The 22804-nt window shown below is 36.5% G+C and overlaps 1 long non-coding RNA gene and 1 pseudogene across 1 annotated transcript; one reads left to right on the top strand and one right to left on the bottom strand.

The window, feature by feature from the left end:
* Positions 1 to 3369: 3369 nt before the first annotated feature.
* LOC132625136 (rust resistance kinase Lr10-like) lies at positions 3370 to 6011 on the bottom strand (annotated as a pseudogene).
* A 2348-nt stretch (positions 6012 to 8359) lies between these two features.
* Positions 8360 to 13304, top strand: LOC132625143 (uncharacterized). Its single transcript, XR_009576664.1, has 2 exons — positions 8360 to 8497; positions 13235 to 13304. It is a non-coding gene; the product is annotated as an uncharacterized LOC132625143 (long non-coding RNA).
* The last annotated feature ends 9500 nt before the right edge of the window (positions 13305 to 22804 follow it).

Raw genomic sequence — 22804 nt, 5'->3', positions numbered from 1 at the left:
CATACTGTTTCATAGAATGTCAAATAAAAAGTTAAAATTTTTCTATTGAAATACATCTAAAAATATACCTCTTCCTTTTCAGTTTATGTGAATGGTGAACCTGTTTAATTGGCGCAAAGTTTATGAAAGAATTGAATACTTTTGAAACGTATGATTGAAAATAAGTCAATAGATATTTTTATGGGAGAATGACGTATATATACATAAAAATATGATATATTTACAAAATATGACGATATTTTTCAGTTTACAAAACTTATACGAAAATTTTCGCTCAAAATTTTGTGTATGAAACTTGCATGAAATGTTTATATCTCGCTCATTGCTTAAATATTTCGCTTAAAATTTTGTGTATGAAATATGTATATCTCGCTCAAGGCTTGGAATTCTCATAATTTTTGTGTATAAAAATGATATGAAATATGTATAAATTGTATAGAATTTGTATAAAGCTCATGTTAGATTTTTGATAATTTAATACGACTAGAACAACATTGTATACAACTTTCATACAATTTTGAATATCGCTTCGAAATTTAGATGAAATTTACTGCAAACTTTTTTCTTGCAAAGTTGTTAATGGAGACTTCGGAGGCGAAATTTGCGGCTAGTAGTGACGATTTCAGAATTTGCTATTTTGAGAGCAGATTTCTGAGTTCATTACTTCGGGAATATTTAGATGAGTCGTTATAACTCCACAACCAAACGCACGTCCGCAGTTATAAGCTTTACTACATGCTCTCACATTCACTTCAGAGAATGGATTTGTATTTGTAAGAATTATCAATATTTTCCATCCTTCGAGAAGGAACATAATCATTTGAACGTGCCTTAATCATATAAAATTATGATAACTTAGAATCTCTTTTAAGATATTGCTACTTCAAGAGCATGTATAGTAACGTAGAGAATTTGCTCTAATATATCTTCAATAATAATCATAGCAAACTTATAAAATTATTACCACTGCCGGTGCAATTAATTATGACATCTACCGACATATTAACGAAAAAATTTATTTACATTAATTGATAACACATGACCTGCTAATATCCAATAAAACTTGTTTCATTTTAAGAGGCTTTCCATTAGATGATTATTAAGAATGCTTCACGGAATAAGTAATATCAAAATACCTTAGGAAAATCCTGTTTAAGTGGGATATCGATAAGATACCATGCACTACCAGGTCGACCAAATCAACTTTTGATATATTGTGATGCTTTTCATTCTCTTCTCCGGGAAATCTACACCGACGGGGTTTGGCTTTAGTGAAGAAGAAATTACTTAAAAATTTAGATACTCATGCTGATAACGTGTTATAAAACAATATAATTAGAAGAAGAATATTTTAGAGAAAAAGAAAAGAGAGGAGGTATCTTTATTTCTCTTATTAGAAATGTCTTTACAATAAAGAAAACCTCCATATTTATAAGAGAAAAGCAGTTTGATCCTAAAGTCATAAACTTTGATTTTTCTCCTAGATATAGACATCATAATAATAAATAAATAATATTTATAACAAATTTTATGTTTTTTCAATGTAAAGAGAAACTCCAAGAAAATATTCAAACGAAAAAAAAAAAACTTAAGATATGCATATATTAAATTTATATTAGAAGAAGACTTCATTATTTATGTGAAAAAGAACACAAATTTTCTCAAAACTTCAACTCTTCAGTAATCAAAGAGAGAACTTATTAAGAAGCATACCAACTTTACATATATACATTAGTCCATTTATAGGAATCGGAACACTTGCATTGCCAGCAAAATATCATTGAAAAAGCTTTATAATTTTTATTTTGATTTAATTTATACAAATAATTGCGTGTATATATATATATATATATATATATATAAATTATTTTTTATAACTCCACGAAGCACAGACCGATTTACTAGTTTTAACAATATTAGAGTAACAATTTGTGTTTGATCAAGGTTCCAAAAGTGCTTTAAAGAAAAATGTTTAAACACTAAAATGGTGTAATTTTTTTTTTTAAATAGTGAAAAATATATGTCTACTTGCCTGCACACAAACTTTATGGAAATTTACTATAATTAGGCAATTTAATAAGGTGGCTGAGGATGCATATTATCTAACCATGATTAAGTGTTAAAGCCACGAGATTATTAGCATAGCCATTTCGGCATAATACATAAATAGGCCCGTAAACTTAGCTTCAACTGGCATAATACATAAATAGGCCCTTAAACTTGGCTTCAGCTCGCATGTATGTCCTCCAACTTTGGGTGTGTACAAATAGGCACCTTAACTTGTATAAAGTTAAACAAGTAAACACAAATGCTGATGTGGCACTGACGTGGCCCTCCAATATTTATGTGCCACGTCAGTGCCATGTCATCATTTATATTTACTTGTTCAACTTTATACAAGTTGAGGTGCCTACTTGTGCACACCCAAAGTTGGAGAGCATACTTGCCAGCTAGGTCAAGTTTAAGGGCCTATTTATGTATTATGCTTTTCTAACAAAGCCATTGAATCAGAAGAAAACATTATGGAATTTTCTCACAATTGTACCATCCCCTTCTTCCTCTATCCGAATCTTTAATTCTGCCCCTTTCTCCAAATGCCTATATATCCATTTCGAATTCATCTTCATCCTCCCACAACCATCTCCATACATATCAGACTTATGGGAAACTTTACCAAAATTTCTAGATAACACTTCTGGTAGAATGTAGTCCAAGTTTCCCCTAGTAGCTGTCATAGTGACAGTTTGGCCAGGCAAAATCACATATTTTTGGGTTCAAGTTGTTGTAAAAAATGATGTTCTGTAGTTAGTAAATATTCAATCCCTCTTGTAGTACCAAGAAAAATATGTTGAAGCTTGCTTCAGCTCGAGCTCACTGGTAAAATGAACCTTTCAAGTGAATCATTTGGTAGGTATTCATAGATCAAAGCTAGTCTGAATCCATCAGCACAAAAACCAACCAACCGAACCACGCTAACATGGTTAATTCTCCCCCAATAGTTCTAATTTCATTGATATTCTTCTCCGTCACCCTTGGAATCGCGTAGGACTTCTACTGCAACATAGATTTCCCTGGAATGTCTGCCTTTGTAAACAGTTCCATAACTTCATTCTCCTAATTTTTATTAAATCATCTGTTATCTTTTTGATATCAGCATAAGAATATCTTGTTGGTCTGATGGCCTTGTAGTCTTCCAAAAACTTTTCAAGTCTTGACTCTATGTCTTTATCTTTCATTTTTACTTGTAATAGAAATGATAAACTGAGAGAACTATAATGGAAACAAAATAATCATTAACTTTGTCATCTGCATCAGGTAATAGACAATACAATTTACCAGCAAAAGCAGAACGGGATAGAAACTTCAGAGTGTTAAAGTGGATAGTCATTCACTGCAACTATCATGTGGCTGGCAACTAGCCCCGGTATTATTAGTACAACAATAATAACACCCTGTCCCAAACACGTTCGGTCGGCTATACTTTGTCATTTTACATAAACATAACATCAACTATGAATCAATCATAACTTATGTCTAACTATATTAAACGGTGTCATCAGCAGAATTTTCTAATAAAGCTATTGAATCAGACGAAAACGTCTTGGAACTTTCCATGATCTGATGAAACAATGGAACAACTGGTTGAGATTGAAGAGGCCGAGGAGGTACTTCTAGAATTTCAACTTCATATCGTCAAGCATCTCTACCACTTTACTCATCGAAGGGCGTAGTAACGGATTTTTTTGTATGCACCATAATGCAACTAAAGTCATCTTTCTAGCCATCTTCTTTTCATCATCATTTGCTTCTTCATCCACCACTATCTCTTTCCCCTTGTTGAACTTATCATAAACCCAATAAGGAAAATACTGGCTAGAGTTTTCTTCAGTCGTAACTATATTTCTCTTCAAGTCCAGCATTTCCATTAGTAGCATTCCAAGTCTATAAACATCAGCTTTATAAGAAATTGCTCCAATGCTTCTACTAATCAACTCTGGAGCTACATATCCAATCGTTCCACGAGTAGCTGTGAGAGTCACAATGCTATTATCTGTTGGATATAATTTTGCAAGCCCAAAGTCAGAAATCTTTGGAATGAAATTTTCATCCAAAAGAATGTTGTGTGGCTTGATGTCAAAGTGCAAAATTTGCATATCACAGCCTCGATGCAAATACTCGATTCCTTTAGCCACTCCAAGAACAATCTCATCCTTCCTCTTCCAACTTAACAGAGGCCTTTCTTCTTGACTGGAGATGGTGTACTTGTCAAGTGATCCATTGGGCATGAAGTCGTATACAAGAGCACGTTCTGTTCTCTCAACACAATACCCCACAAGTCCGACCACATTGACATGATGAATCCTTCCAATGGTAGCTACTTCATTCATGAAATCTTGACCGCCAGCTTTAGGCTTGCTCAACATCTTTACTGCTACATCCTTACCACTTCGAAGCTATCCTTAATATACAGTGCCATATCCTCCCTCACCTAATTTTTCTTTGAACCCTCTGGTCATTCTCTTTATGTTGGAGTAATTATATCTGATTGGCATGAAATTATTTTGTGTTCGTAAAAAGCCTTCAATCATATCAAACATCGACAAATGCCTCCTTTTGAATTTGATCACCAGAAATACAATTATGAATGGTGCGGCAATCACAAATCTTAATTCCAAATACGCTGCACGTTTGAGAAGTTATACAAAGGAAACAGAGAGATTATCAGGAAACAGAAAAGTAACTTATGTTAACGATTATTTAGAATGTCCATACATTCTTTTATGGCTTAAGTTTTCCTGGCTCCTAGTAAACTATATGACATTTTACTTTATTTTTTTGGTATACCAAATTAAGCTTATAATAGATAGTTACCTTATGTTGTAAGTCACTTTAACCCAATGGTGTAAAAAAGTCTTACACTCACAGTGCAAATTCTAAAAACTCGTTTTCTTTCCACTATTTCCCATCATGAATTCCTAACCAATTGACGCCGGAATGAAGATATGATGATCGTTCTGACAAACCAATGGATATAATTCTGCCGGCCAAATAATATAGTTTGCTAAAGGGATAAGTGCTTACCCGTGAAAATCTTAAGTTGCATCTCAATACACCCAATACACCCTGGTTAGATTAGGGTCCAAAAATTAGCAGATTTTAAAATGAGAGATCCATGGATAATTTAATAGAGAAAAAAAGATGAAGATTATTGTAGTGAATCCTTACATATACTTTCTTTAAATCCGATATAATAAAGCTCAAAGCCATAGATGATTTCTTGACGAAAATCAAAAAGGGAAATGTTATTGCCATCTTTAAAATTAGGCCAAGAAGTCATGGCTATGAGTTGCATTCTGCATCCATCACTGAGTTCTGATGCATTCATTTCTCCAATCTTCAAATAAGTGTGTTTGCTTAATTCACAGCCACTAATTTCCAGAAATGTATTAGTAACAAATGGACAGGTGAACATGAATATAGGCTCTGCTGCTTTTTTAATACTACGTTCTGATCCATTAATGTAGTTACAATGTGGAAGGTACGCTGAGGAGGTATTAGAGAGCACATATCTTCTTTTTGTATAGTTGGATCTATCAGGTGAAGTGTCTGGTTATCATAGTTGATGGCTTGCACATAGAAGTTCTTGGAGAACAGTGATATAACGGTTTTGTTATCTTCACAAGCTAGTTCAGCTTCTGAGAAACCGCAATGTTTTGGATCGGTCTTTAAACGAAAAGGATAGCTTATATTTTGGATATGGCCATAAGTGGAAGGCGCACGGTGTTCGCCACAAGTGGAAGGCTCACAGTGTTTGCTCTTCCTCGCATTGCATGTTTGAGAAATGTGAAGAAAGATGAGGATTGTAAAACATTTAAGCAGAATGTTTGTTCCCCTACACATTTTTCAAGAGAGAGCTTTATCGGAGGAACAGAAAGAAGAGGCGTTAGTGTATATATGGTTGCTAGAGACTCTTGAAGTGTGGACTTTTCTTTAACATTAATCCTCCAGTTCCAAATTACGATCAGTCCGTTTTGAAAAATTGAATTTGCTTAAAAAAAATAAAAAACAAAAGTCATTTATTATGATTTTCCCAATATGCCTTTACTGTTCCAATTTGTGTTGTAGTGTTATTCAGAGAGACGTGCAAGAACAATACTTCTACGGAAAAGACTTAAATACGCATTGAACTATCAGAAAAGACTCATTTATGTCATTTGTTAATAGTTGGGCTTAAAAATGCCACCGCCGTTACTATTTTGGGTCATATATGTCATTACTCACTAACTGAACTCTATTATTACCAGATTTTGCCACATGACATTATCTAAACCCTTCATTTCACGAATGACATATATGAGCCATTTCGTAGTCCTGTGGCATATTTGAATCTTTTCACAATTCCTATATAAACCTCAATCTTTTCTAATTCTATGTAACAAGATCATAAAGGACAATGTAGTTTGTCCCTTATATTAATAACATTAGTATTTTACATGAAAAACTATGCTCTCTTATTTAATTAGATTATGAATCTAATCTTATTCTACATCTTTCACAATTTTTACGAATTTTACGGCTCATTAAAAAAAAAATTAACAAACACATAAAATTTATTTAAGGAAAAAAGAGACAGATCTAAAAGAGAATACACTATGAGTTGTAGATAGGTATGACAAGTTACATATGAGTAAAATTTGGGGTGTTAACAGTGGTCGGGAGAACGCTCAAATATGTCATACTCATATGTACTTTTCTTACCCATCTACACCTCATTAGTGTACTCTCTTTTATACTCGTCTTTTTTTTTTGGTTAAACAAATTTTATGTGTTTTTAAAATATTTTTAAAGATTTATAAAATACATAAAAAATGTGAAAGATGTAAAATAAGATTAGATTCATAACCCAATTAAATAAGAGAACATAATTTTTTCATGTAAAATAATAATTTTATTAATATAGGAGACAGACTTGTCCTTATAACTTGTTACATAAGATTAGAAAAGATTGAGGTTTATATTGGAACTGGAAAAATGCTCAAATACGTCACTGAACTACGAAATGGCTCATATATATCACTTGTAAAATGAAGGATTTATATAATGCCTCGCGGCAAAATCTGATAGAAGTAGAGTTATGTTAGTGAGTAATGACATAAATGATCCAAAATGATAATGGCAGTGACATTTTTGAGCCGAACTATTAACGAGTGTCATGAATGAGCTTTTTCTAATAGTTCAATGACATATTTGAATCTTTTCCGAGCTATTTTTTGAACAATTTCTTAAGGAGAAGATCGCGGAGAATACTTTTCAAAGGTTTGTCCTTCAATTTCAGTCATTGGCGTTTACTTATATAATAAGCTATCAATCATCTCATGGGGTCTTCAATTTTTTTCTCCCCATAATTTCCACTAGCAAACAAGGTAGTGGGACCACCAATTCCTTTGTTTCCAAGAAACAATATGATGCTGGGGAATCATTCCAACTTGGGAGTAATTGGATACATGATGCAATTGATGCATACAGAGATATGCATAAGTTTTAGAGTGTAACTTGTATTGATGCATAGAGAGAAAATAATTCAGGGCGGCTCAACACTATTGGTGGCTTAAAGCCAAACTATAATGAGAGGCCTTAGTGTTTTTTATTTTTTTTTTATTTTCAAGAAAAAAAGTTTCATATATACTTTTTTTACATGAAGGATATTTTTCCAGCTTTTTGAGATGCAAAATTATGAATAATTATTTTATAATCGATTTCTCCTAATACTCTCTCCGTCCTATAATAATTTTCATGTTTCATTTTTTGAAAGTCAAATTAACCAGATTAACTTTCACTAATATTTTTAGATATATTTTTTTGTCATGTTGATATGAAAAGAATTGTAACTTATAGAACTTTTCATTTAGTTTTTGAATATCTAAATTGTAATTTTAAAATATTGAATTAATCTAATCTAATTTAGCTCCAAAGATTAGTCAAATTGACTCTTGAAAAGCGAAACATGACAACTAATATGGGACGGAGGGAGTAATTCTTTTTCGACTGATAACATACTTGATCCATTCAATCTCTCTTGAGACATTTTACTATGATTTTTTTTTACCTTTCTAATAAAAAGTTCCCAATATTTTGTAAAAGAAAATATCTATAAACATATTATAGCTAAAAAAATATCCCCCCCCCCCCCCAGTCGCTTGACTTGCTTCACGTTTAAGTCGGCACTAGATATATGGGCGGATTTACAGTAACAGGTGTCAGTTCCTGCGAACGACCTATGCCCCTTACGGTAAATCTTATAATTATATTGAAAAATATAATAAGCAGATAAGTATTTTGAATAGGCGACCCACAATTAAAATGACAAGATGGTCCAACGGCAAGAAAGGGACCGCAGAATTGCGTTTCGCCTATTGTGCACGGGATTGATTCCTGCTAGACGTAGCTTTTAAGGTTAAAATATTGTTTTGGTTCTTCTTCCAGCCCACTCCTCTAGGTTCGTCTCCCACATTCTCTTTTTGTTTATTTCTCTCTTATATTTTGTGTTTATTTTCTGTTTTTCTATTGTCTTCCACATCCTAATTTCTTCTTATACTGCTTATTTTCTGTGTTGCTAGCCCACCCTCTACGTTAATAGTTGATATCATTATCTAATTCTTTGGTTTTCGATATTCTATTTTAGAAGTTAATTTGCTCGATTTAGTTATTTATTTTAAATTAAATTTTTGTTTTTAAATAGGTTGAACTTGTGAAATGAGAGTGATATGATTTTAAAAAAAAAAATCAAGCCTCAAACCACTTTTGATTCTCCTTCGCCAAGCTCTCCTTCATGTAATTTGTTTGATTATTATGACATATGAATTTAATTTACTAGGAACCCACAAGCTTAAAATCCTGGATCCGCCTCTGACTTGTAACGACCCGTTTGGTCGTTATAGTTCTTCCGGTGTTTTCGCCCGTTCCCGAGCATTGATTAGCTCACTTTTGACCTGAGAGGACTGCTGACACGCATCCCGAGGTGTCTAGACCGGATTCAGACAACTTTCGTGAAAATATAGGTCTAAAGTGAAAAAGGGTTGACCCGAAGTTGACTTTTAGGCAAATGGACCTTTTTCGGAATTCCTTCGATTTCGAGAGGTCCGGATGGTCGTTTAGAACCTAAATGTGTATTTGGTTCGGTTCCCAATGCATTTGGATGCATTTCGAGACTTTGGATGGGAAATGAGAATTAAGGCACCAGCGGTTGACTCGGTCAATGAGACCTCCGTTGAAAATTTCGATACCACGAGCGCGTTCGCAACATATTTTTGTATGGGTTTAGGAGGTCAGGTTGTGAGCAAATGGCCCCGGGGATAACCCGAAATTTCAATTGAAGACATAGAAAACTTTGGGAATTCTGATGTCTGTTGCCCGCAATGGCAGCACCAGAACCGCCCCAACGGCACCGCTGTGGGGGTGTGATGACTGCTGGGGCGGCGATGGGTAATATTGGCCATACCGCTGTGGCGGTATCCCAGCCGCCGTAGCGTCATTCCATGCGCCGTGGCGGTGACGGGCAGTTATAATTCATTAAATGTGTTTTAAGTAAGTCTTAAACCTAAGTCTTAAACCCTCATTATTTCATATCTCGATATTGGAGCTTATGGAAACTGTTCTAGGAGATAAATTGAAGAAATTCTTGGAGGTAAACTTTGCCTAATCGTTTACTCTTCCTTAATCACAATCATCTTAGATTTTCTCATTCCATTTTACAATTCCTTAGAGATGGATTTGAAGAAGGGTTTTGGGAGACTTTTCCTTAGGGTCATATATGATAAATTGATGATGTTGATGTTATTTGATGAATCTAAGCTTAGTAACCTTATATCTTCCACTTTTAACATTGAATTTCAGATTTGGAGAATTAGGCTCCATACCCAATTTGGTGGTTTTTACTTGGATCAGAAATTAGACTAATCTTTGGGCTAATTCGACAATTAATGTGTCACGGCCCAAACCGATGAGCCGTGACAAGGGGTCTGACCTCTAACGACCAAATACCCCTAAACACTTATCTGAAACATGCTGAATGTCAATAGCCCATAAATGGCACAAACTAATCTCATAAAGAGGGAACATCCAAACTCTGTACAATCTGCATATATATACAAAACATGCGGAAGAACAGTGCAAGCCAGCTAGGCTGCTATATATACTGTACACAAAAGAATATAAGCCGACAAGGCTACATCGTCTGACTACTACATACAACTGTCTACAGATCTCTACTGGAATGGAAGTTGTAGAAAGGACGGGGCAGGGCACCGTCGTACCCATCTATATACATCTCAAAAGAATGGCCTACCAAAATAGACTAGAATGGCCTACCAAAATAGACTGCAACTCCGAATCGAATGGAGTGCACTGATCGCTGCTGGATAAGGGTCCTACTAAGCTGGACCACCTCCCTGTCTACCTGTACCTGCGGGCATGAATGCAGGCCCCCGAGCAACGGGGATTCAGTACGGATAATGTACTGAATATGTAAGGCATAAAGACAACATGCATATATATGGAAATCATAAATAAGATCTGATCTCATAAGCTGAAATGACTATCTGCATAAATTTGTATGAACTAGTATCTGTCGGCATTTGACTGAATCTGTATGTCGGGAAATATGGACATGCATATATATATATATATATGTATGTATCTAGTAGGTACACACCTCATTGTCACATCACGGGCCACACCTTCACCCCTTGTCAAGTGTGCCTTTCTCATGTATGTACTCCAACATCATAGGCCACTCATGGACCACTCATAGGCCACACCTTCACCCCCTGTCAAGTGTGCCTTTCTCACATAGCACGTAATATCATAGGTCACACCTTCACCTCCTGTCAAGTGCGCCTTTCACTCATACCCCTGAGAATTGGAAGTAAATGCGTAGTACAAGTAAAACTGAACGACAGGATTCTCAAACAATAAAATGATAATTTGCCTCTCATGGGCCTTACTGAACTCATACTACTAGGACAGGAAATCATAAGATCTGTATATGGGAAAAATACCACAGCCGGGGTACGAGAACATCAAAACTGTATTTCTCTTAGTACTTATAAGAATAGAGTAATATGGAAACTCTCTTACTCGTTTATCGGTTCATATCATAAGATCATGCCAAAAAAGAAGAAGGAATAACCTTAACATACCTTGCCGTATATCAAATCGCCCAACTTCTACTTCTTGAACTTGTAAATCTACAATTAAGATAACATAAGCCTTAATTAGGCTACTTGCTTTGCTTACTAATCATCCCCAAGCACGTATAAAGCTTAGCGAATCATAGACGACCATCTCCTTTATAAGCTTACAATGATAGCGCCTATATATATCCAAATACACGTAAATCCATCCCTAATCATTTCTTTAAAATAGTCTCATGCCACTACCTTACCCTTCATCAATCTATCACTTTCACAAATACCCTTTCTTTACCTAAAATCACTGAAGCTTTTGATAGCAAACTCAAATACAGGGGTAGGCATCATTTACATACCTTGAGGGGTCAAGAATCCCAAGAATCACTTTAACTTCAACTCCCTAAGCTTCCCATTCTTGGAGAAACCCTAGAAACAGCCTTCTTCTTCACAAGCTCGGGTTTACGGGGTTCGGGTCTTGTCAAATCTTCACTACTATGCCATAAATGTTGGGAGAGCAAAATATTAGGGTTTTCTGATCTGGGAATGAGAGATATAAGACATAAAGTCGTGGACCACGTATTTATACTAGGAGAATTAAATGCTTCGGTGGTCCGGTTCGACGAGCGGGTCGACGGCCGGTCGACGTGTCGATGGTCTGTCGACGTGCTGGTCGACCTGCGCCTGCAGAATGCAGAGCTGCGGAACCCTATCGACGCAGCACAACGACGGTCCGTCGACAGGTTTGACGACCCGTCGATCTTGACTGGTGTCTGCAGACTTTTCCAATTCGGTTCAGATCGCGTCGATTTGATTCGTTCAACTTCTAACCCCGTAGTCCACCAGGAATTCCTACTGGTACCATTGCATATGGGGTAGGACACTTTCTATCTCCAAAACTCGGGCTCGAGTCTCAATTCCCAAGGCATACCCAACTAGGAAATCATAAGTTCTACCATTAAGACGAGGGGTGTAACATAATGTTTGGCTTATGATTACCTAGGACCCAAATTGGTATTTTGCTCACAAATTTCCCATTTTGCCTTTGTGTGCCCATTTCCCCAATTTCTAGGGTTAAAATGGATTGAATTGAAATAGTAACAATATTAGTATCATTCTTTATGATTTATAATATAGAATTCGATTATGCTTAGACTACTTTGGTTCCGAGGTTCAGCGGAAGGGCAAAGCAAAAGAGTGACTTGTTGGTGTTGCGGTCCGGCAGTCCAAGTAGGTTATGGCTTACCTCTAGTGAGACTTCACATAGCGAATCACATATTTAGAATATAATGGCAGAGACAACATGCGAATCTTGCGGTATGAAGTTGGGTTGGATATTGCCTTAGGTTGGGCGCTGTTGTGTGTTGGGATTAGCCACCCCGTTATGTGTGTTTATTATTTCATTTTGATGGTTTGACCCCACGAGTAGTAGTAGATATCAAAATCTGTGTTACTGTCTTGACTGAGATATGATTGATATACCGCTGTTGGTATTTGCATTATGATACATTGTTGACATACCCGTTGTTGGTACTAGTGATAACGATATATTGTTGGCATACCATTGTTGGTATTGTGATATGATACATTATTGGCGTACTCTTTCGTTGGTACTTGTGATATTGAACTTGATTGTTGATACTTGATATATGTATTGCACGCATTCTCACCCATTCATGATGCATGGCCGATACCCGGTGATGATCCTGTGTCGTTAATTGAGTAAACCGATATTTTGATAAACTCTTTACTTGATGGCATTACATTTCATCCATACTATTATTGCATTGCATTGCATCATGACTTGATTGACATTCTTGGTGATTGGGTTGGATCGTATATATTTCGGACTTGGTGTACTTGGGTTTAGAGGCTTTACATAGGCGATGACGAATACTTGGTTGTGATCTTATTATCTTGTACTTGTTAGATTCCTTGTTATCTGCTTATTTTCTGAATTGTGTTATCTATGCTTAGTTGGCCGATGATTCCTACCAGTATTGTGGTTTGTACTGACCTGCACTTACTGCATTCTTTTATGAATGCAGAGTACCAGGTCGGATCTACTTCTTTGACCCGTAACTGATCGACTCTTCAACTTCCACTTGAGTTTCCAGGGTGAGCATGGCGTCCGTTGGCCTTGAAGACTCTTCTATTACTTATGTCTTGCTTTCCATTCTGAGACATGATTTGAGACTACTTATGTATTATTATTTAGACTTGTTAGTATTTGGATTTAGATGCTCTTGTATGACCAGACCAGATATTGAGGTGGATTTCATTTACTTCCGCACTTGTTGATATTATATTATAATTGTGAGACTTACATTATTTTACTTTCTTCCGCTATTTCTATTATTTGTGAATGTTAAGGGTTCGCCTACCGAGGTGGGAAAGGTAGGCACCCGCACGATTCAGTGAAATTGGGTCGTGACATGACTAGATATGCATAATTTTGAGAGTGTAACTTGTATTGACATTGTAATTTCTTGCATATGGGGATAAATATTGTAGTGATTCTTACTGTTTTGCTAATTGCAGAAAAAGAAATGTTGTACTGATGCTTTACTGGGCCAAGAATCCATGACCATGAGTTCTTTTTGCATCCATCTGACCGACTTGAAATGCTTTCGTTTGTCCCGCCTTCATATTACCAAAATTCTAGTCTTCCATTAACGAGTGAGATGGGGAATGTCATGTTTCTTTGTTGAAAATTAGTAGTAAACGTTAAGCTTTCCCATGTCTTTATTTAAGCTTTCCCATTTTTTTATCAATCATCTCCTTTAGTCGTGAATATACTGGTGTCAAACAGACTGGTTGATCTACATTTGACGGGTTAAAACAGATCATATAATAACCGTGTTGTATAATTTACACCTTGTTTTGCTTGAATAAAAATGGGCAGGTCAATTCGAGCAAAACTTTACACTCTGTGCACAAAAGTGAAACTCTTTTTCCTTTCCATTGTTTCCCGTCATGCAACTTCTCAATGCTCCCAGGTTAGATTAAAGTCCAAATAGTTAGTCGAATAACTTTTAGATGTATCATTTTATATTATACTAAAAGTGGGAAGCTCCTATCTTCAAAGTTAGATTACCATTTTGCCTCTACACTAAATTAAAAAATTCTAATTAAATAGTTAATCTAATTAAATAATCATATTTTATTTATGTAAATATACTACCTAAAACAATTTGTAATAAATTGTACGTAAAACTGAAGTATTCTTTATGAGAGTTGAATGTATTTTTAACGTATCATTTATTTCCTCTAGGTAGGTTAGGAAGGTGAATACAAGAATGGCCTTTTCATTATCTCTTCTTTAATTCTTTGTTTATTACACATTAATTGCAGAATTTTATTACAAGTCATGAAATTGTTTTCTTTGATGTTTCTGGAAGATTTGTGCAGTTCTTATTCAATTTAGTTACCTCTTCTTAATTTAAATCATTCACATAATGTTTCAGTTATAAAATTAATACTCCCGTTTTGGAGTAAATTTTTAGTCATAAATCCATACATGCATGAATCACTTACTAATTGCAGAACCTGAAAGGATTTTTAACCATATTAAATTTCATAACTATATAAACAGAGACATCATATGCATTCACTATCTCATTTTTTCACCAATATCAAACTTTATGCGATTGATACAAAGATGAATGAGGTTAGAGAACCAAGGTATATATGAACAATCTAATGCCATTTGTAATTCTAAGAATCATCAACACTATTATACTATCTCGATCTTTGTTGAATCAACACCATGTTATATAAATAACTTTTCCTTCACTCTTAATTCAGGTCACCAAACATCAATCATATCACATATGGAGTAAACAAAAGAAATCATAAGGATTTCTGTGAGGGGTTAGAGTTTCATATCATGAGATGAAGCAAGAAGAAGAAAGGAAGCAGGAGTTAGAAGTTTGGCCAGAAACTACCGTTAATTTGATATATTTTTGCGACAAGAAATCTTGTGTAAATGTAATGTTTTATTCTAGCTTCTGTTATCTCTTCTCTCTCTCTCTCTCTCTCTTTTTTTTTTTTTTTTTTTTTAGAATTTTGCATAAAATCAGGAGGAGATTAAGTGAAAATGAACTCCAACAAATCAGTAGTTAAAAAGTTGGATACTCTTAAAAAAAAAAAAGGACCATTTTAATAAACCGAGGGTCTCTCATCTTGCCTCTTCTCTTGCCTCTTTCTTTTGAGACCATGGAGATATAGGGCAGCCATGGCTACCAACGTCTTTCCCTAGCCTTTGGCTGCGGGAGAGCCTCCCCAAAACACTACAAACACCAACACAAACCCTACTTATGCCGATAGATTGAATCAAACAAAATCAACCGTTAACTTTTCTCAAACTAGTTTGACACCTATTGAAGTTGTTCATGGAATTCCCACATTAAAATTTACGTAGGATGAACAACAAGTTTTCACTAGGGAGGATGGACTTCATCAAGCCATCGTGGTTAAACTATCCATGGCATCACTGGATTTGCCAACTTTAAGATCGATTTTGTCTAAGTTCCTTGGCATTAAGGGACATTGTCTCGTCGGTTTGCTTTCTCAAAGACAACTTCTTATTCGTATGGATCAATATGATGATTTTGTGGCTGCATTATCAAGAAGCGTGAATTATTTCATGCACAGTGGCAAAAAGCATCAAATTAGGATTTTCTCGTGGACTATTGGATTCAACCCTAAGGAGGAGACTTCACATGCGGCAGTATGGATTTCATTTCCAAACCTATCGACTGATTTGTTTGATAAGATATCTTTGCTTTCAATTGCTTCAGCAGTCGAGAAACCTAGCACGGATAAGGCCACGCAAGTGAGATCAAGACCTAGAACGGCCAGGGTTAGGGTGATCCTTGACTTATTAGACAAACATCCAGATCGTATTCAACTTCAAAGTGTGGACAAAGTTACGGGCAAAATTATTGACGAGTTTCAAGAGGTCGTGTATGATAATTTGCCTTAATATTGCGCCCAGTGTAAGCACCAAGTTCATGATGAAAACAAGTGTTGATTGTTAATTGGAAAAAACGTAGTAATTCAAAAAGAAGATGTTGCGGCAATGGAGATTGAGGGAGCTTCGGTTGAGAAATTGCAAGGAGATGCTGATGTGCCGTGAAATTACGGTGCATTCGACGCCAACTGCTTAGTCTTTTGTAAATCCTCAAGTACTTTTGATGTCATTTCTCGTGCTTTTGTGTTAATTTGTAGAATAACGTGTTGGAAGCGACTTGAGGTAAAATGAAGCAAAAACCAGCTGAAATGAACCAGAACATCACTTGCGAATCGCATGTACTGTATGCGAGTCGCAGGTGCTGCAGCATCTAATGACAGAGATGGATAAAAAGGAAGATAGTGGTGCAACACATGCGAGCACCGCATGCGAGTCGCATGTCGTACATGAGAGTCGCACCTGATGCAGCAGATGCTGCACCACAGCTGCTTGAAGATGCAATACTTGCGAAGCTTTGGTGCAACCTGCGACTCTCAGGTTGCACATGTGACACCAAGTGCGATTTGCACTAGATGCGCAGGGGTATTTTTGTCTGGAAATTGTTCCCGTTTTGGATATTCTATAAATAGATTTTCTAAGGTTTTGGACTTATTATTTTACATATTTTAAGTTGTCTTTTTGTGGAGCTCATTTATTATTGGTTGGTGAAGCTTTTAGAAGATTCTTTTGCTTTTGTCATCTTCTCCATTCAATACTTTTGTAAGCTTTATGAATACACTTTACACTATTGCTTTACCTTTAATGAATATTAGTAGCTAATCTCTTTAGCTAAGGTTGTGGGACCAAATGTGTTAGTTATGTGATTGGGTTTCATATTCATACTTCATTTATATGCTAATGGTGTTTTCTATTAACTATTCAAGCATTAATGTCTTGTGATGGTGTACAACATTACTTGTGCCTTAATACCATTACTTTGCTTGGAAAAGAAAGTAGAGGTTAGAAAAAGAGTTAATAGCAATAATTTGGGTCAATAAATCTATCTAATAGCTTGAGCTAGGAATAGAAAATCTAGTTGAGGCTAAATGGGTGTTCTCATATAAAACATTCTAGGGCTTGGAAAAGCCTAGGATGAAATTTGCTAATTTGGTTGGAAAACTTTTAGCAAGATTCGCGTGACCCTTGGTTTAATGCATCTAGGTATATGAATAAGTTGAATTGATACCCAAGCGCATTACTTTCCATTGGAACCACAACCTTGGTCCCACTCACCAATAGTTTACATCTCATAACCATTCTTAGTCTTTAATGAACAAACAACAACCAACCTACTATTATATTCCCCTCTTCCTTGAAATATAGACTAATAGTCAGGCGTTATACTTGACAAGTATATTTCTTCATTGTATTCTCTGTGGGATTTGACCCCAACCTCGTTGGGTTCTATATTTGACAACGACCGCTTACTCCTGATATTAAAGGTGTAATTTGGGCGTATCAAATTTTGGCGCCGCTGCCGGGGAATACGGTCTAGAAATTTACTAACTAGTGTAAAACTTTACTTTTAGTCTTTATTTCTTTTCTTATTTACTTTTGTTGTTGTGTGTTGTGCAGGCAATATGGACGAGGAGGGTAACCCCATCCAAAATCCACTAGTGGCGGTCGGTGAAGAAGCTGCGGGGGCAGGCTATGCAGCCGCAATTCAGCCCCCGCCTCTAATTGGAAACTCGAGTTTCCACGTGACCAACACAATGCTACACCTGCTCAACACTAAGGGCTTGTTTGGGGGTCTACCCAAAGATGACCCGAATAGGCACCTTAGGAACTTTCTTGGGGTTTGTTCTACCAATGTGCATCCGGGCATCTCAATTGAAGCAGTCAAGCTACGGCTCTTCTCGTACTCCCTAACGGGGGAAGCCACGGCTTGGTTAGATGATCTTCCGTCCGGATCCATCACTACTTGGGAGGAATTGACTGAAGTATTCCTCAAGAAGTTCTTCCCTCCATCGCGAATGTTACAACTTCGTGACGAAATCAACAACTTTTATCAATTTCTTGATGAGGCTCTCCATGAAACTTGGATTCGTTTTAAAAAGAAAGTGAAAAGTTATCCCAAGCATGGGTTGCCCGATAGTGTGCTTCTACAAACATTTTATAGGTCTTTAGACTCGGTCAACAAATCAGTGGCGAACAACATTGCGGAGGGGTCTATTATGGATAATTTTTATGCCACCGTTTGTGAATTGTTGGATAAATTGACCGAGACTAATGAAGCATGGCACACTAGGGATCCGGAAGTAGGTGGAAGAAGTTCCTCAAAAAATGTGCTCACTCGTGAGATGATTAAGAAGGAGGAAGAGAGAGATGAATCCATGGCCAAACTTGTCACCCAAAAGGACCTTCTTACAAAACATGTCATGGGTGGCGAAAGCAAAAAGGTGAATGCGGTAGAATTCTATGAAGGGGGTTCTCCGAATGAGCAATATTTCCAAATGTATGATGAGGAGGCAAGTTATGTCAACAATCTAAGAGAGGGTTCCCGTCCGAACTACCAAGGTCCGAGTCAAAGATCTTAGCGGCAAGGTCAAGGGAATCAAGGTTGGAACAAAGATCAAGGTCACTCTAATTGGAGAGATAATCGTGACAACAATCAAGGGGGTTACAACAACAATTACAGCAATCATCGGAGCTCAAATCCGTATGTCCCTCCAAAGGGTAATCAACCAAGCTCTAGTCAACCGCCAACTAGCGATCCTGCTAGTTCAAAAATTGAAGATATGTTGTCAAGAGTGTTGAAGAAAGTGGAATCCACTGATACCTTTTGCAAGGAGACTAGAGATGAGGTTAAATCAATGGGGCAAGTTGTGAGTTCGCACTCCACCTCCATTAAACAATTGGAGTCTCAACTTGGCCAAATCTCGGCTATCCTCAACCAAAGTGTTACACCCCGAAAATTTTTCGTTAACGAAGGGCACGATGTATACGATGTTTCGATAAGAAATAAATACCATCTGATGATTTTAAATAAGATTTCAAAGCCAATTGAGGTAGGAGATGAAAGTGCTAGAACCTTGTTCAGAGATGTTTTTGCTGGTATTGACCCAGATTTAGATGCTCAAGTCAAATTTGGAGCATTCCAAAAACTTGGAGATCCAACTGCAAAAAGACAGGCAGCCTGATACAACATTGCTTTGGTATTTTTCTTTCGCCCTTATTTTCTTTCTTTTACTTTTATTGACATAGGGTACCAGAGAAATCTTTATTTAAATCAACTTCGTTTTTACTCTTGTTCGTTCTTTATCTGGAATATGATAAAAAAAAAAAAAAAAAAAACAGGTATGAAAGCTATAATTGTAAACCACGATCGAATCTATTTGTTAAGGAAAGCAAGGTATATGTTATGTGTCGGACAGAAATTACGAGTATCAAATTAATGATGGCTTAATGATATTTTGGAGAAGAGTTGTAATGTTCCCTAGATCGGTAACGAGGTGTTAAACAAGTATCAAGAAGGTTCCATAAGGATTTGAGGTCAAACAAAGTGACGAGAACAAGATCGGAGAAAAGATGGGTTCTACGGCCGATTATACGGTCCGTATAATGTTATACGGTATGTATAATGGACCGCAGAATCGTCACAGTTAAGGTCCCTCACTGATGGGATTATACGGTCACTTATATGGACCGTATAAAATTATACGGACCGTATAATGTGCCGTATAATGGTCACAGAATGAGTTGTTGAATGGAGTGATTTCACGGTCACTTATACGGACCGTATAAAATTATACGGGCCGTATAATTGACACAGAAAAGGATGGTTGCTGAACCAAATTCACGGTCAGTTATACGGACCGTATAAATTTATACAGACCGTATAAGTGTCCGTATAATTTCGTCGGGACAGATTTTTAATTTATAAAAAGAGCACCCCAAGTTCATTATTTTCATTTCATTTTCATTCTCCACAACTCAAGAATTCTCTGGAACCTTCCGCACACTCCATATACAAGAAATCATGAGAAATTGATGATCAACTCATCAAATCAACAAAACTAAGTGTGAGAAACACATCAAAGTTCATCCAAGTCAAGAAATTCCGTAGGGTTTTGCTCAAGTGAAGTATTTTCACTTAAAGTTCATTCCCACACTATCAAAGGTAAGTTTTATGATATTTACATGTTATTTAAGGTGTTGAAAAGTTGAAACACTTGAATTGTGGAAGGGTATAGGAAATGGGTCATGAAAGTGGGAATAGTGTTATTTTTTAGTAGTACTTTGGAATGAATCATGAATATTGATATGTTGTGATTGTAATTACGTTATGAATGATGTTAAGAGCATGATAGAAACATTAGATGAGAATGAATGTAATGTTGTTCTATGATCATGATTATGGATGACCTTGAGAGGAAATTGTGGGGATTGGATAATGACGAATTGGATAAAAGTTATTGATGATGATATTATGAATGTTGTTATTGAGGTTTGGGAGTTGATATGTGATATGGATAAAGTAGTATAAATAAAGGAGATGTTGCTCAATTTTCTCTAACTTAGTTCAAATACGCTTATGTTATCGATTATCTAATATGAGTATGAACTCTCTTGAAAGTAGAAACGTGAATATTGGAAGAACAACGATCGAACGGTAGAGTAGCTATGAAAGAGGTATGTAAGGCTAATCCTTTCCTTCTAAGGCATGAATCTTCCTAATTTTCCTAAATAACGGAAATTATGAGTCCATAACTATAAGAAACCACCTACGCACATGATAAAGAAAGGAGATACGATACGAGCATGATATGATAATGATGAATATAAGTATGAAGAATCCTAGAGTAATATAAGATGTCCATGAAGCTAATAATTCTTATTATGATCCATTGATGTTGTTCATTGTATACACTCATCTTATATGCTAATTCCCTCAAGGTGAGGCAGAATGCTTATGAATGCTCCATAACGGAATCGGGGGTTCACGACCTTATGTCACCCCGATAGAGTACAGTTGTCTTAAGCCTCCAGTCATGCATTATGATAATAGTATGATGAGAATATGATAAGTCTATGGGATGTACATGATGATATCACACCGCGCATACATGGCCTGACAGACACCGCTAAAGCGGGCAGCGTATACACCATGTCGAGATGGCATGGGCATACACCACTAGTGGGCGACATGAGATGATACCCCGGACGCAGGAGGCCTGGACGCAGGATAATGATTATCACACCGTATCTATATGGTCAGGCAGCTTATACATATATGCATACATGATATGATGATGGTTATGAAGTAAGTTAGCATGCATTATTTCAGTTTTAAGTGACAGTCAGTTACAGATCGCTCTTCACTCGATGTCTCCGTATTTCATTGATATATCATTATTTTTTATGCCTTACATACTCAGTACAATGTTCGTACTGACGTCCGTTTTCTTTCGACGCTGTGTTCATGCCCACAGGTAGACAGGGAGACAGTGCAGATCCATAGGAGCTATCAGCAGATTTACAGGAGCACTCCATTATTCCGGAGGTGCTATTTGGTCGATTCTTTTGTGTATATATACATATATGTATTTTGGGCACGACGGGATCCTGTCCCGTCCATATGTCTAGTACTCCAGTAGAGGCTCGTAGATACGCATGTGTGGGTAGTATGGTCTCACGATGTTACTATTGTATATATATTATTATTTTTGATAGCCGATGGGATTATGTACATAGAAGCAATTATGTTTCCAAATGAAAAATGGTTGTCCTATGATTATGAACACGTGAATAGTAAAGAAGTGTATAATAAGTATGATGAGTAATAGAATGAGTGGTGCTCGGTAGTTAGCCCCAGGAACCCGTCATGGCCCCTAGTCGGGTCGTGACACAAAGGCATAAAGGCTCACTCCCTAGTGATACAGTTGCAAATCCAAGGAATGATGGTGATTATAAATGCAATGCAATTACTACTAGGAGTGGCAAGACAATTGGGGAAGAGGCATTGGTGGAAGAGGATGTGTTAGGTGATATTGAGAAAATGGTTGAAGAACCCATAGTTGTTGATGAATAAGTGAATCCAAAGAAGATGCGGGATAGTATTGAAAAGCCCATTGTTATTGAGGATCCTCCGGAAACTAACGATGCTTCAAAAAGCAAGGAAGCGGTAGAGGAGGTACCAAGGGCTTCACCGCCCGTTATGAAGCCTCATCCTCTTCTTCCCCAACGATTGGAAAAGAAAACGGACGATGGAAAATTCCTCAAGTTGATCGATCGATTAAAAGTGCTCTCAATAAATATTCCATTGGTTGAGGCACTTGAGCAAATGCTCGGTTATGCAAAGTTCATGAAAGATCTTGTGACCAAAAGAAGGAGTCCTGGACTTAAAACATTGGGGGCACTCATCATTGTAGTGCAATCGTTACCAAAGCTTTGGTACAAAAAACGAAGACGCCGGAGTGTTCACAATTCTATGCACCATCGGTAAATACAAGTTTGCAAAAGCTTTATGTGATCATGGAGCAAGCATCAATTTGATGCCGCTATCTATATTCAACAAGTTGGGATTGGGCACTCCCCGTCCCACCACGATGAGATTACTTATGGCGGATAGGACCGTAAAGAGTCCCATTGGTATTCTTTATGA

This window comes from Lycium barbarum, chromosome 12, assembly GCF_019175385.1.
Source record: "Lycium barbarum isolate Lr01 chromosome 12, ASM1917538v2, whole genome shotgun sequence".
Classification (NCBI taxonomy): Eukaryota; Viridiplantae; Streptophyta; class Magnoliopsida; order Solanales; family Solanaceae; genus Lycium; species Lycium barbarum.
The sequence above is the reverse complement of the archived record's forward strand: the minus strand, read 5'-3'. Positions and strand labels throughout refer to the sequence as shown.